The 12,767-nt window shown below is 45.9% G+C and overlaps 1 protein-coding gene across 1 annotated transcript in view; it reads right to left on the bottom strand.

Annotated features, from left to right (window-relative positions):
* The window catches only part of AK5 (adenylate kinase 5), a 2,618,000-nt gene that overhangs the window by 1,682,084 nt on the left and 923,149 nt on the right, over window positions 1-12,767 (bottom strand). The window lies entirely within an intron of this gene.

Here is a 12,767-nt window from a genome sequence, read left to right as displayed (position 1 = left end):
GCCAACGTAATAGCTTTCCTCTTGTTCCTGCAGTTTGCCGTGTACCAGGGATTACCCTTATTGGGTTTTGATGTGTCAAGGACGTCCCCTTAGGTTTTTTGTAGAAGAACTTTCCTATTTTATCTGTTAAGTTCTTGTACACAGCTGGTAAATTTGGTCCAGAAGAATGAGGGGCTGCTACAGCAACAGATGGCAAGAGACGAGTTTCAGCCAAAACTAGCTCTTTAATACTGTTATGTTTCCCCTCTTCGCACCTGACTATATTCCACTTAAGCTTACGATTGCAGTTTGAGGGGATGACCTCTTTAGTGATCAACTCAGGCTTTCCACTTTTGCTAATCCCGTTTTCCCAATGGATTTCCATACATAATGGGTTGTGGTCACTATCTGTTGATTGCCTAACCTTCATATCAACTAGATTGACCCATGACTGAGTGTCCAGAAGGATATAATCAATCCGGGATGAGCAGCCTAGTCTATTAAAGGTCATTGCTCCATCACAATCGGAGACAGTTCGCCCGTTCAAGGCCCGTAGGCTATGTTCTAAAACCAGAGCGTTTAACTGAATTGCTCTGGCAGTCCATTTCTTAATAGGGGCAAGCGCTAGGGATGGTATAATCTGTCTCCTATCCTCGGAATTAAAACCCAATATCTCCTCATCATCCAGGGGTTCGAAAGTACTGTTAAAATCACCCCCACTAGTATTTTAGATCTTGGAGGGAGGGTTGATAACTTCCTATCTAGCAACTCTAGAGTAGGCGAAATTTGGCCAGCCTGTAGGCCTCTTGCGTATACACAAAAGAGTTCTAGTATGGTACTCCCGGGTGGGCTTTTTATGGAAATATGCAGAATATCATTAGAATTTGTATTATGGGAAGTGGCACCACAGTTCAAATTTATCTTTACCCAGATATGCAGGCCACCAGAAGGACGGCCCTTCCCGGTCGTAACTGCGGGAATAAAGTAGTTTGAATACCCATTTTTATATTGTGGCAGGGGACACCAAGTTTCTTGGAACATACAAATATGGAAAGTGTTTATAAAGTCATTCCAATCAGGAATATCAAGGTTTTTTTTTAAACCTGCTATGTTCCAAGACAGGATAATAATGGAGGTGGGAGCTGCAGATAGTTCCTTCGATTTGTTTGGTGTACTAAGTTCCTTTTCTCCTCTACCATGGTTGGTGGAACCCATACTGGTTAAACCATCCCTACTAATATTAGTACGTACTCCCGGGGACACAGGCACCACTCTCTTACCAGATTGTTCAGGGGGCAGGATTGGGAGTCAGTCCCCCCTTCCAGTCCACTGTAAGAATTGTAACAGGGGAATAGAGGATAGTTAAGCTGAGGGCCCATCCAATCCCCATTGAACTGTTGGCAACCCAAAATGGGTCTCCCTGCTCTTCTTCGTACTAAGTTCCAACCTTCCTCGACATTCCCACCCCACTTATTGGAAATCTGGTGATTTGGATGCTCCAGCCTATTCCTCCCTCTCCCACTAATGGAGGACCTCAACCAACTCCACCTATTGTCATGTTGCTCCGTAGACATATAAAAGTGTGACAGGGGTTTGACCATAATTGTGGTGTTATTGTCACATGGGGGACCAGAACAAATGTGCTCCACCAAACGCGGGTCCTCAAATGTGACAACAACACAATCTCCCTTTAAGCTTTTCTTTTTCTCACCTACCCAAGGGGCTCTCTCTACCATGAGCATTCTATTGTTTATTCCGGGAGGCCAAGGATAATTTCTGTCCAACCAATGACAAACTTTGTTTTTAAGTGCCCAGAATGGTTCAGAGGTAGCAGGGGCAAGTTCAGGGACGCCTGTCAAGACTATCACATATGGACAGGCGTCCGGTGGTAAACTGATGTTCCGGCGTGGATTTGGCTTCTCGGGGTGGGATAAGGAGGATTTGGGAGCTGGGGTAATAGAGTCAGTTGCACTCTGAGGGTTAATGGGTGCAACGGTAGTTGGCTGGTTAGTACAAACTTTATTACCCCTAGGGATGGGTACTTTGGGAGGACGGGTCTTGGGGGTGGGATTGTCCCCTGCAGAATGCTTGTTGGAGTTGGGCGGAAGGCTACGAGGAGGAGGTGGTGCAGCGGAGGCCACATGGTCATGATTAGTTTCCTTGGGTTGTTGTACCCGGAGAAGGGCCTCAAGCTGGTGTTCAATGCCCTGCAGTCTAGTTTCCAGGGGCAAAAGTAGGGACTTGATAAGGTCAGATAAAGAGTTCAAAAATGAAGCATTCCTATCCTCTAAATCCACTGAGGATTCGTCACAACTACTGTCATCAGCGATGCTAACCAAACTACTGTTAGAGATTGTATCATCTGGGATACCCATTGGCAGGGGGTGGGATATACGTTTAGCATTATCACTCCCTGCGTAGTCGTTGTCACCCAATTGGTCCCTCCCTACTTCGGTGGTGCCACTTGCACCTGCCATGCCATGGTTATGTCCTAACATCTCTTGAGAGACTATGTTGACAGTATTAGCCTTGTGGGTTATTTGATTTGTTTTGGGGATTGCACCTTCCAAACTGCCCTTTTGGGGTAGATTAGTCTCATGATGAACTACAGCTGGTATCGATAATAGATTGTTAACCAGAAGGGGAGTCGAAGTTGGTGCAGTCACAGGTGGAGGGTCTAGGGGGATAATTGGGTGCTGGTTGAAGTGTGGGGCCTGGCATCTGACTGTATAGGATGGGGGTAAAAGCTACTTAGAGCATTGGTCGGGGAGGGCGCTAGGGCTATATTGCCTAATGAGGACCTTTTCGCTTGAGCGAGGTCCAACAAAACCCTCCTTTCCATAAGGATTATTCCCTGGTCAATTAAAGAATTAGTGCAGAGAGTTAATTTTTTGGTTTTTTCACTTGCCGCAGTCTGGCTACGAGTTTCACGGGTAGACATAATTTTTAACAAGGGTGGCAGGTTGCGGCGAAGAAAAGGTAGGATCGAATTAGAATCTGGTACAATTATATTTAACAGTACCTAACCTTGGTAAATATCACAGAGATAATCCAGAATTAATGCGCAAAGGGGTGATGGTAGAAAAAATAGTACCCGTACAGGGGCGGTGGCAAAGGACTAGCAGTACAGCGGGGTAAGATAAACGAATGAGAAGGAACAGGGGTCCGGGCCCAGTCCAGGCTCTACAGGCCTCGGAGGGCCTCATAGGGCCCGCCCTATGTCCGGGCTTCGTCCCGGGTTGCGTCCCGCACAAGCGTCCCGCTAACGCGTCCCGCTAACGCGTCCCGCTAACGCGTGATGAGTCCACCTAAAATACAGGAAACAGGCTGAAGGGGAGGAGACCCGGGAAGAGGCGGCAGGTGTGCAGGATGTGGAAAACGCACTGCCTGGTGGGCCTCGCAGTCCCGGTCTCCTACTGCTCACCAAAGTTCCAACACTCGATCACAGTCCTGGCAAGTACAGGTCTCCTCCAGCACGAAAGTGACAGGCAGCAGAATGCAAAAACCGACTGCGAGCGGCTCCCGCCGAGCGGGGGCCGCGAGTCGTGTTTTAAAGGGCCAGGTAGCAGGATGAACAGAGAGGAGGAGACCTGGGAAGAAGCGACAGGTGTGCGGGATGTGGAAAATGCACTGCCTGGTGGGCCTCGCAGTCCCGGTCTCCTACTGCTCACCAAAGTTCCAACACTCGATCACAGTCCCGGCAAGTACAGGTCTCCTCCAACACGAAAGTGACAGGCAGCAGAATCCAAAAACCGACTGTGAGCGGCTCCCGCGCAGCGGGGGCCGCCAGTCGTGTTTTAAAGGGCCAGGTAGCAGGATGGACAGAGGGGAGGAGACCCAAGAAGAGGCGGTAGGAGTGCGGGATGTGGAAAACGCACTGCCTGGTGAGCCTCGCAGTCCCGGTCTCCTACTGCTCACCAAAGTTCCAACACTCGATCACAGTCCCGGCAAGTACAGGTCTCCTCCAACACGAAAGTGACAGGCAGCAGAATCCAAAAACCGACTGCGAGCGGCGCCCGCGGAGCGGGGGCCGCAAGTCGTGTTTTAAAGGGCCAGGGAGCAGGATGGACAGAGAGGAGGAGACCCGGGAAGAGGTGGCAGGTGTGCGGGATGTGGAAAACACACTGCCTGGTGGGCCTCGCAGTCCGGGTCTCCTACTGCTCACCAAAGTTCCAACACTCGATCACAGTCCCGGCAAGTACAGGTCTCCTCCAACACGAAAGTGACAGGCAGCAGAATCCAAAAACCGACTGCGAGCGGGTCAAAGTACTTGACCGAAACGCATAAGGTATGGCAAAAAATAAATAAAATTGCCTGGAAACTTTCCTGAAAATGAGTGAGTGCGTCTTTACTTTGCCGCAAGGCGTGTTTATATATATTCCAACCAAACAATGGCTTTCACCCGAGCCTCTTGTACGGCGGGCTTACGACAGGGGTAGCCACCCCCACAATATGCAGCAACTTCCAGAGCATGTCTCCCAAGGTGGCAGGGATACAAAAGACAATAGAGCCGTGGCCTCAAATCTGATGGTGCAATTTTATTTTCTCAACACTATGACCAACGCGTTTCGGAGTTCCAGTCACTCCTTCATCACAGGCATTAGATAGTTTGTTAAGTGGTGAATAATAAAGTGCAAACAACGGTCATGTGACCATAGACATAAAGAAAATCTTGTGATTTAACATCATTGCAATGTATATACGATGTAAATAAAGTTTCATATTCATTAGAGAGCCTCCTGTTTTCATATCATCATCATTATAAACGTGTGCAAATATAATAATAAACACGTGTGCTGCAAACAAAAAGTAAATACAATGTTTACAAATCATCGGCTTGCTGACTGTCATGGCGTCTAATACATAAAGAAAACACATAAATAGTGTACGGTATATGATCACCTTGTTGTGTGGCATCATAAGTTCATTTGTGCCAAAAAATAATAGTAATAATGAATTAGTGTGAAATTTTATCAAAAAAGTCTCGGGGTGAGCCGCGAACTCTTGTCAGTAGCTGAAGCCCATGGCAAAAGATGCACGTACTGGTTGAGCTACGCCCCCGTTCACATGAAAAGCAGTCAGATAGGCAATGTAGACCGGTTTGCAAGCATGCAACCCAAGTGGGTACAGCCAATATGAGTAAATACCTAAACATACCAGTGCACTTCTCAGTAAACATATGATTGATAAGCCCAAGTGGGCCATAATAAAAACTTATAAAAAATAGCCTACCAAGTGACACTGTCTGGATATTTAGACATATAACAATAATCAAATACACTACTGATCGAGATTTGGCTAGCTAGCAGCTTATTTGACCCTAGTGGGTAAAAATAACCAGTGTACTATATGCCTAATGCGGGATCATATACAAACTAGTAACAATGTACAAATTACATATTGTTTCGGCCTCAGGGGTCAGCATTTGCATAACACTGTAAATCACGTTGGAACTGTGGCTCGTGACTTGCATCATATACTTGATTTGAGATGGTTCACAGCGATCGATGAGTTCATCCAATGCAACCTCTCGGGTCCGGTCCACTTCTGAAAGGTTCGCAGCCAGTCCTGCAGCTTTGCTGGAGGGGCGATGGAAGGGATTTGTCAACGCTGATGCCCATGGTGGTTGGCATTTTGCAGGTCCCCAAACGTTGTGGAACTGTTTATGCATTGTGCTAATGACCTAAAACTGCTGTACTCTGAGCCTTTGCATAACTTCTTTCCAGTAGATAGGGCTCTGAGGTTCCGTGACGATTTGAACCCGTGTTTTCAAGTTTGTCGGAAATACATAATATTAGTATCAGCGAACCGCAAATGATCCATTTAGCATATCCTGGTGTTTTCGCTACGATACGAGCAAGAGCACTCCTGTTATGAACACATTTCTGATCTACCCACGGCATCCATCTTAGATCATGTCCGCCATTTTGTGTTTCTTGCCCTCACATATGCAATAACCTCTGATCACTTCATTTCGATTAAGGACACGTAGCCTTAGCCGGAGATTCACCTCTTTCATGGCACGTGTGCCTTAAACCAGATCACGCTGTAGCTGCATGACTTGACAAAAGCTGCCTCCTCTGCCCGAGGCCAGCCCACCTGAACTGGTTCTCGTGTCCATTGTCCTGATCATGATTAGGCAGCCGAAGCCGGTAGCCTTGCCCATTTACAACCCACAAACATCTCTTATCCCGCTCTTCTATCTCCTGCACCTGGCTCTGCTCCTTTCCTTCTGGGCCTTTATTAGGGGGAGGTAACGAACTTTACGATGAGGCGGTCCGGCTCTTGAATGCAATATTGACAAGGGATTGTGATGGACTAGTGGGAACCCCTCTTCGTGATGTTTGGCATCAGATATTATCGACAGTTCCTGTGTAACGCCAAATATTTATTGTTTAAGACACAAAGGTTTAGGAATGTACTAGCATGTGAAATATTTGCCTGAAGCACAATTTTTAGTATAAAAGGAGCAACCCTCAATGTACAAATCGAACAGGCTCCTGGTTACTGCCCATGCGTAGTATCTGTGACTTCTGTGTCCCTGCAGTAATAAACCTTTGGTCTTTGACGCCACCATCGAGAAGCCCGTGTTTCTGTTCATTTGCGCACCAAGGCAGGTGGAACTCCGGGGTCTTTGGGTGTTGTTCCCTGACACCTCTGGACGGAACCAAAAAGTCCAGAACTCCAATTGGCGCCCAACGTGGGGCGACGTCATTCGGTACCGGTCCAAAAGCCTGAAGAGTTTGAGGAGCTTCGTGTGAAGATTTCCGAGGGAGGCGCCCCACTTCATCGATCCCGGCATATCGCAAAAGTGGCCCGAAGTTCTCTTCCACGAGGGTTCCCGTTCAGGACGGCTGCAGTGGGCCGTTGCCTTGACCGTCGCCCTGTCTTGGACCCGAGGTGCAGCCCTTAGTACAGCGAAACGTGACGGGTTTCTCCTTGGTGACGTCTTCAGTGCCTCAGTTAAGTATTTAGTGATAGCTAGCTGGTTACTTTGTGAGGGTTGTTAAAATCCTTGATCGGTTCTTGGTTTGGTTTGGTTTCGTAAGATTATCACTAGTTGTTCTGGTTACGATAATCTATTTGGTTCAGTTTGGGTATCGATACATTAGTTTGGTTTTGGTAGGCCTAAGTTCTTGGTTCGAGTGCACATATTTGTTCCGTGTTTTTGTTTGTTTTGTGTTCCAGACTGAAAATGGTAAGTCGGAAAATGTTGTCTTGTTTTGGTTGCAACAGTGACTCACGATTGGAGGATTCCTGTCTGGTTCCTCCGATTGGGACTCCCCTTTATGACTTGTACTGTAAACATGGTGTGGGTCCTATATCCTATAACGAGGTGTGGGTCCGTTACTGTAAGAAGGATGGTGTCCTTAGTTGGCCACTACATGGTAGTTTTGAACCCGAGATTCTTGATAATTTAGAAGCGAAATTGTTTAGGAAATGAGGTAATATAAATTTTATGGTCATGTTGTGTTCCCTAGCGAGTACCCCACCGACTCCATGTACGAGTTAAAAGTGCATGTAACTTCCCTCCTGTACCAGCTATGAAGACGCAAATACATTTGCGTCCAACGTTAATTTGTCCTCTTTCAGACCCACCATGAATGGGTTTGATGGTCCGTTCCTAAGTATGCTATGCCAACGTCTTTTTGAAGTGTACTCCTACGTTTTTCAGCCTGGCTGAAAGTAGGCCCTGAATCTCTGCCACCGAGCCTCTTTTCTGGCTTCTGACTGCGAGGGCCTCTGCCCAAGCAGCCCCCGTACCCGTGAACTCTGACTTACTTCTAGCGCGGCCCTCCGTGCTCAGCTCAGCCTGCTGCCTGCCAAGATTGACTATAATCTTCGAGTTATCTGTTTTCCTCCCCGAAGATACATTCCAGCCTGCTAGCTTCAGTAAACATCCTTCCTCAGCTACAGGGCTAAAGGGCCGACCTGTCTTTATGCAAGTAATTCATAGCCTCTGTTGCCATGCTTCCATGGAAGGCCCCATGCCCCCACGCTTCTCATACAGACACTCAGGCGCTTATACACGCACTCTCAGCAAGTATAGAATAGCTTCTGCTCTAGAGACCTTTCTGCCCAGATAGCTTAGTTCCTAAACATCAGATATCAGATATGATAGAAGCACAAGTTGATCTGACATGCCAGACTTCTGTCTCTTTCCGCCAGTGTAAATGTCAAGTCCCCTGCACCCCGTCTATCACACGTCATGCAGCTGCGCGCGCATCCAAGCTTCCGATTTCTGCTGACATTGCAACATTCTGTTAGCACCACCCCTTGGTGCCACCCACTTGCGTCACCTATCAGTGACGTTTCTAGCACACACCCTAGTTCACGCCTAGTTTACGCCTCTTGATGATGTACTAGCACCACGTGTATACTGTTATCTTGTCTTCTCTCAGCTGTTACGCCTCTTACATTGAACATTATGATGTAAATCAAGTATATAAGCTATGTATTGTCAATAAACGACGGCGCGCTCATCTATCCCTTCTGACATCCTGTGTGGTGGTCAGAACATGATATCCTGATTCCTTTATGAGGAATAAAACCCTTAGAAACTCTTACACCACGGACTCTGTTTTCCTTCATTTCGATTGAGTTATTATTGATTAAGTACTTATCTGCATAGAAATTAAGAGAGTAAATTAATTATTTACATCAGAAGAAAGCCCGGCCGGCAATGTTTGATTCTTTCCGTTATTGGCGAAAAGAGTCCAAACAGAGAGAAATGAAAAGGTTGAAAAAAGAACAGAAAGAGATAGAAGAGCTAACTCTAGAGCAAGCAACTAAACAATTGCAAGATAATGAGTGCGAAAAGGCCATAGATGTAGCAATTAGAGAGCATAATTTAGCGATTGACAAGTGCTACCCTGCCTTGCCATCGAAAACAGCTAAGATACTGGAGGATCCCGAAAACGATCCTCTGTTGTCTTATCTGTTACGGTCACCTCCACCGTACGCACAAGGTGCTACGGCTCAACTTGTACCGAATGTCCAATTGCCGGTTGCTGGACAACCTGGTGTTCTTGTTCCTCAGAATGTAGTTCCTGTACCTCCTGTGGTTAATGTGAATGTTCCTACGGCTCCTCCTCTTCCTGGGTTTCCGTCTTCTATACCTGTATCTGTCTCGCTTACACCTACTACATCACAAACTATTTTTCTCGATACTCCTACTGCTTCACAATCTGTTCCTACCTCTACTGTGTTCTCTACGTCTGCGAGTATGTTAACTCCACTTTCTGTACGTCGAAAAATAACTGATTCTGTTGCTAATATTCTGTCTCCTTTATATAAATCTTTAATTAAGACTCCTACTTCTGATTCAGTTCAGAGACGTAGTCAGCTACCTAGTACTGAAGAACGGGGAGTTTTAGATTCCACGGCTCTCAGATGGATTACGAAAGTTAGAAGATATAGTACGAGAGATGTACTAGATACGTTTATGCAGTGGAAGGAACCAACGCAACGGTACGTCTTTGATGAGATGTGCTCGTTGTTACGTGAGGAAATAGAGGAAGATGATGTTGAATCAGACTTGGAAGATTTAATTAAAATTCAAAAAGAGTTTGCTGCAGGAATGATAGTGGGTGATAATATAAAAGAAGCGATGGAACTCATTTTAAGTTTTAGGAATGATCCATCTCTTCGTTCGCCGAGAGATTTAGAGAAAGGTAAAATGAAGCCAAGTCGCCAATATCCTATGAGGGAGGTTCCTCCAATTTGGCGCGAAGCAATACAACGTGATGATAATGCGGGTATTGCAGCTGCTCCAGCACAGTTCCAACGAGTGTGGATACACATTCCATGGAAGCGAGCTGAAGTGCTAGCGGTGAAACAGGCCTTGCCAGATCCGCGTAAAAATCCAGCCGGATATTACAAAGAATTAACACAGACAGTCGAGGCTTGTATAATGAACTTAGCGGATATCGATATGTTATTTGGTAATGTAGTTCCACAACCAGTGTGGGCTAAAATTCGTAGGGAGGATCATCAAGCAGCCTTAGGTGGTGATTGGGCAGCTATCACTGCAGCGGATGGTCAGCAAACGGGTGGTGCAAAACCCGAACCCCTAATTGCTAATCTTCCAGGTAGAATAATTGACTTAATGAAGACTCTGATGCCTGCGTTGCGTGTTAATTGGGATAAATTATCCGCATGCAAGCAAAAGAAAGATGAAAGTGTCTCCGACTTCTTCACGAGGTTCGAAGAGACTTTTATAGATCATAGTGGTCAGGATATGAGCACTGAAGGAGGACAGAGACTGTTTGTCGATAAATTTGTGCATAATTTGTTACCTGAATTATGCAATAAATTAAAGGATTCGGAGAGCGCGTGGGCTGTTTCCACAACTGCGCAAATACTTGCGACTGCACAGTACTACGAAAATAGGGATAAAGAGGAAAAGGAAAAATCAGAGAAGAAAACGAAAGATTTAAAGACCAAAGTTCTTTTACAGCAGGCGTATCCGCCTCGCACGAATCAGACTAATATGCAACAGAATTCGTATCAGAGGACAGATTATAGTTCAACCAGGCCTCAATACCAGTGGAATCAGTGTGCGTACTGTAAGAAAGAGGGTCACTACAAAAATGAATGTCCAATTTTAGCGCAAAATAATGCAGCAGCAGCTCAGAGAGGTCGTGGTGGTTTTGCGCAGAACTCTAGAGGTTGAGGGCGAGGTGCTATGCCTCCGCAAACGAATGATCGTCCCTCCAATCACTTTGATCAACGAAATGTACAGTCAGCTCAACAAAATAGATCTCAGCAATATCTTGTTGAAGATTATTGTGAAGTGGATGAGGGATTTCAGCAAAATGGGTACTAGGACAGCCATGGACAGAGAGAGGGAGTAGTATCAGTTCCAGTAGATCAGAGTGGGCCTTATGTCGCAGTAGCAACATCAGGTGTAGTCGAACCGTTTCTGTTGGATACTGGTGCCGCAAAAAGTTCTATCATTCATGCGAAACTCCCTGGCGCACCTTTGTCCGGCTCAACAAATGTTTCCGTAGGTTTTTCAGGCGCCCCTGTTTACAACCCGATATCTGGTCCTTTGTCTATTTCTGTTGGACCATGTCAATTGAAAGCACCTTTGATTTTGACGTCAGGTTGTAATGAAAATCTGCTTGGTTTAGATTTGTTAAAACGACTATATGCGACATTGTACTGTTCTCCGGAAGGGGTACAGCTTACTTTGGGTAAAAGAATCACTTCTCCGATGTACTTGTCAATGGACGCACTCCCACCAGAGCTGCGCTCACTCCCTGATTCTCTTTGGGCGACTGGTCCTAATGATGTAGGCCTTTTAGAAATACCACCGTATGTAGTAACTTTGAAAGCAAATGTAAAATTTCCAAGAATTCCTCAATATAAAATATCGAGTGAAGGAGAACGTGCACTTTTATTGATTGTGCAAGATCTGATTAAGAAAGGTGTGGTTGAAGAAACTCGAGGAAATGTTTGTAATAGTCCTGTGTTACCGATTCTGAAACGAACTGATCCTACAAAACCCCCAGTGTACAGGTTTGTCATAGACCTCAGAGAAGTTAATAAGATTGTAGTTCCGCAATTCCCTGTGGTTCCAGACATTACTGCATTGTTAACATTGATTCCGACTACAGCCACTTGGTTCTCAGTCATCGACTTGAAGAATGCCTTTTTCAGCATTCCGATAGCCGAGGAAAGCAGAGATATTTTTGGCTTCTGTCTAGGAGGTCGAAGTTTCAGATTTAAACGCGCTCCACAGGGCTACTGTGAAAGTCCATCTATTTATAGTCAAGCATTAAAAAGCCAGCTAGATTCTTTTGTCCTTCCTCCAGGTTCTGCTCTAGTACAGTACGTAGACGATCTTTTAGTGGCTGCCGATGACAAGGAAACTTGCAAAGCAGCTACAGTTTCGTTATTACATCATTTGTCTGATTTGAATCACAAGGTGTCACCTTCTAAAATGCAATACTGCTGCCAAGAAGTGACCTACCTAGGTCATCTCTTGTCAAAGGAGGGAAGGAAGTTGACCCCAGAAAGAATAAAAGCAATCACGCAAATGAGTGCTCCACGCACACAGAGAGAAGTACGTGCCTTTTTAGGTATTACCTCTTACTGTAGGCAGTGGATTCCAAATTTTTCTCTTTTAGCGAAACCATTGGTAGCTTTGACTGGGAAAAATGTTCCGAGTCCGGTGCCATGGTCTGATGAATGTCAAGAGAGTTTTACCGAATTACGAAAAGCCTTGTGTTCAGCTCCTGTATTGGGTACACCTGATTACAGTAAGCCATTCACGCTCTACGTTCACGAGAGAGAAGGGTGCGCGTTGAGTGTCCTGACACAGAAGTTTGGTGATAAACAACGCCCTTGTGCGTATTTCTCATCAACATTAGATCCGGTAGCTAGAGCGTTGCCTAGTTGCTTGAGAGCTACAGCGGCAGCTGCGGCTTCCATTCGGCAATCTGCTGGTTTGGTGATGAACAACATGCTAGTGGTCATGGTTCCTCATGCAGTGGACACACTCATGAACCGAACCAAGACACAACACCTTACCAGTGCGAGACTATCTGGTTACGAGCTGACATTACTAGCGAGTCATATTCAGATCAAAAGATGTAATGTATTGAATCCAGCAACGCTGTTGCAGACTGATCAAGAGTCGAGTGATTCTGAGCCACATGACTGTTTTTTTAAAACGGAGGAAGAGACAAAAGGACGCATCGATTTGAAAGATACTCCGTTATCCGATCCGGATGGTACGCTGTATGTGGACGGGTCATGTTTTAAATTGGAGAATGGTGATG

This window comes from Lissotriton vulgaris, chromosome 1_1 (genome assembly GCF_964263255.1).
Source record: "Lissotriton vulgaris chromosome 1_1, aLisVul1.2, whole genome shotgun sequence".
NCBI lineage: Eukaryota > Metazoa > Chordata > Amphibia > Caudata > Salamandridae > Lissotriton > Lissotriton vulgaris.
This window is presented reverse-complemented; position numbering and strand designations above follow the sequence as displayed.